The sequence below is a fragment of the Sus scrofa genome, chromosome 15 (genome assembly GCF_054392235.1).
Source record: "Sus scrofa isolate SSC_HxYL_T2T_F1_AM1 chromosome 15, Sscrofa_HxYL_maternal_Yorkshire_Landrace_v2.0, whole genome shotgun sequence".
In the NCBI taxonomy this organism is placed as follows: domain Eukaryota; kingdom Metazoa; phylum Chordata; class Mammalia; order Artiodactyla; family Suidae; genus Sus; species Sus scrofa.
Window position 1 is genome coordinate 22096047 of NC_139397.1, and position 3794 is coordinate 22099840.

The 3794-nt window shown below is 39.0% G+C and overlaps 1 pseudogene; it reads right to left on the reverse strand.

Moving 5' to 3' along the window:
• Positions 1-2392: 2392 nt before the first annotated feature.
• LOC146395749 (developmental pluripotency-associated 5 protein pseudogene) lies at positions 2393-2745 on the reverse strand (annotated as a pseudogene).
• Between the last annotated feature and the right edge of the window lie 1049 nt (positions 2746-3794).

A 3794-nucleotide genomic window follows, 5' to 3' on the forward strand; every position in this document is an offset into this window, starting at 1 on the left:
TCCTGCCTGCCTAGATGCTAAGTCATTAGGGGCATAGGCCTATACTGGCTCCAGGTTAATTTTTGCTGCCAGCTTCTACTTTTCTAAATTCACTTTTAGTTGTTATTTCCACAGAGAACAAGGAGACCTCAGCTGTTGCCAGGGCTCTGTCAGTTTCCTAGCACCCAGCTGCTCTCTGCTGACTCTACCTGGGCTAAGCCACCCAATGTGGTCTCTGGCCAGCCTCTTGCTGATCTTGCACTGTCTTTAGCCAAAATGTATCCTCAAGATTGTGTTTTAGTTTTATGCACTCCTCTGCCTCTTCTCAGTAACCTCCATGGTCCTGGGATTCTAGGGCCCATCACAGTGGCATTCCATGTGGGTCTGCCTGCTGGGCAGTCTCCTTGCTCCTTGCTCCAGTTGCAAAGATTTCCTCAATGCTGAGGAGGTAGAGAAAGGAGATTGCTTTAAGACACTGGGGTCTTTTAGTAGCAGAATGCCACTCATGCCATGTGTAAGGTTAGTCACTTGCACATGATACCTCAATCGGACTGCATGGGCCACCATAATTGTATTCAGAAGAGCAGCAGCAGAAGACAGTGCAGTGGATTTTAACTGAAGGCCATGGATAGGCATTCCAGACACGTGTCATTTGGTTTAGACCCTGAACCTTGCTGGATTCCCACTAATACCTATGTTCAACAATCTCAACTTGCTAGGAGCATGTCCCGAATTGTGCCTTCTGGTAATTCCATATCATTATAAGTAAATGGAGTTCCTTTGCTGGGGGCCTTTCACTCTGACAGGGACAAATCATCCTTAGTGAGAGAGAGGGAAAAGATATTTAGGAGAGGTAAATTCTCAATTATGCCATTCAACCCAGCTACACCAAGCAAGTAGAAACACCCAGCAGAATGACTGTTTTTCTAGTACTCACATCTTTAGTCTTTCCATAAACCTGAATTCTGAGGCTGGAATCTCAAATGCTTTAAAACATGAGGATTTTTTTTTTTAATGCAGATTTCCCATTTATCACTAAATGAAATTGCCTTCCAAAGAAGAATGCCTTAGGTAGATTTTCTGCTAGGTTCTACCTAATGGGAAAAAAAAATACCTTAGATACATTTTAAAAAGATGCAAAACTGCAAAAGCAATAATACTTTACCATATTAATTAATTTTGAATTACAGCCGAACTCTTATATAAGTGCATATGACATTCATGGTAATGTCGAATTAATTCTTTATGATCAGTGCTATTGCAATCAATACTAAATGAATTCATAATGATAAGATACTTAAAATAAAGAGTTACCACAAAAACAATAAAAAGACCATCATCATTCAAGCTATAGCATACTAATAAAATATTAGCTCAATAAGCTGGTGCTATACATGACAATAAATGGCAGGTACTTAATTTATTTCTGCTGGCCCATGTCTTACTTTTCCTGTAAGAGCTGTGTAAAAGCATAGTCCTTTGATTGTACTGTAAATTGTACAGAGAGGAAGAGATACAGTACTCTTATTATTAAGTAATTTTGCTGTAGCATTTCCTTGACATGTCACCTCTCTGCCAAAGAACTCAAGGCATATTATACACACCATTTAACATTCCAAATAAATTCCTTTTTCCTCCTCACGGGAATCACGTTATCTTTTTTTCTTCTCAATCTTTTCTTTCTTTTTTTAATCTCCCCATCTCCACACTTTCTATCATGGATGAAGATATTTGCAATGTAGGGCAAAAAACTTGAACATAAACAGTAGAGAGAAACTATACTGGTCTCTACACTTCTAGTTTTTCATTTTAATGCTGCCAAAAAACATTGAAAGGGTAGAAATTAATGACTATATCATATATATCCTTTACTATCCATCAAAGAATCAATCATTTATGAAGTTAAGAAGCAATAAACGTCTTCTGTATCTTCTCCCTCCCTCCTTCCCTTCTTTTCTCCTTCTCTTTCTTCCTTGCTTCCTTCCTTCTATTATAAGAAATATTTTGAGCATCTATATGTCAGGTATATGTTAGCTCTTGGAAATAAAAACATAAAAAACATAATCCTTACGTTCTAGCTTAGGTAGGTAGACACGTGGGAAGTGTACTGGTCTTGGTATCGGATCTGAGCCAAATCTTAGCTCTTTCACTTTATTTACTCTTTGATCTTAGACCTAGTGACCAAGGCAAATTCCATTTAAATTCCTCTTTCTTGGGAACATAGAAAGTCATAATTCCCAGCAAACTTGCATTTATGTAGCATTGTATGCCTACTTCTGGCCAATGAATTATATGTAGAAATTATGTGTGTTCCTTCTGGAGCAGAATTTAAACCAGGGCAGATCCACTCCATCTCTGGCCACAGCCTCCTCTCTACCTCCTGCTCACAAATATGTGTGGTTGCACACTGGCTTCACTTCATCCAAGGACCTGGCTCTAGTGAATTCATGGCTTACTCAAGTTGGAGCATCCCGCATTCCTGCTGCTGGCGGTGCCACTCGGCCATGGACTAGAATGTCCACTTAGTCTGGAACCTGTACAAGTAAGGGTCGTAAACCCTAACTTTGGTGTGTTCTGAAGATTCCAGAGCCTTTACTCCGAGCATGACTTTTCTCATCTGCTCGACGATGTGCGGGGTTTGAGAGCCTTCTGGGCAAATAAGGTTTCCAGCAGCCACGTCTAGACCTGAAACACTTCAGCCACTTTAAAGTCTTTGGGAGCTCCCACCCAAGGTGCAATGTCATTCTGAACCCTCAGCCTCCCCATCTTAAGTGCATCTAAACCAATCTAGCTCAGACCTGGGCCTTTGTTTTTGTTTTTGTTTTTTGTTTTTTTTTTTCCTTTCAATGAGACACTCTTATGAAATTCTCCAGTTCTCTCCTTCCCAGCCTACAAGGCAGCCTCACGTTGAGGTGGTAAAGGAAAATGGAAACTACTTGGAAAATGACAAGAACCATTCTAAAGAGAAAAGCTGCCATGGACAGGTACCCAAACTGTGGGTAACTTTGAATGATGGAGAAATAAACTGTATTTAGTTTTTTTGTAATTGCTTGTTAACTATAATATAACCTAACCTATTCTAACCAAAACAGACATCTTACCTCTCTGAGCCTCTTTTTCTTTACCACAAAACAGGGATTACATATTTGTTATCTATATGATGAAGTTACTGAGAAAATCAAGTAAGATTGCTATCACACAACACACAAACTATTTAGGTCAGAATTCTATACTGGCTGGTTTTGTCTACTCTTGGATTCTAGAATTATATAACTCAAACAATTTCATCAGATTCATTTGGCCCTGGAATATGTCTATCACAACACCAGGAGATGTTGTTTAACTAAAGATTTTATAAAAATTAAGTGGTTTATTGAACATGATTAAAACTCACTCTCTGTAATGGGAAATTAGCACCAACATGAACAATGATATCTATCTTCTGTTTTTCTTCCTAAGGGCCTATGATCCTGTTACATGCTTTTCTGGTCTGGAGTTTCATGAGTGAGTTCCATATTCTTTATCCATAGCCTGCACCAATTGTCCAATATTTACTTAAAAGTTTTTGTTGCTAAGCTTAGGTTTTGCTAGTGCACTTACTGAAACTACAGACTTGAAGAGCCAAGATTTTAAACATCTATTTTAATGGGAAATTTTGCTTCCTTCTAATAGTCTCTGCCAATTTAGGTTCTGGTGGTGTTTTCTGCCCACCTACCCTGAGAGCTGGGTCATGTTCTCTCTCTTGGCTTTCTCCTCCTCATGAGAAGCAGAATTCCATCCAGGTATTAAATGATATTTTAAAGTTCTCTTGATGG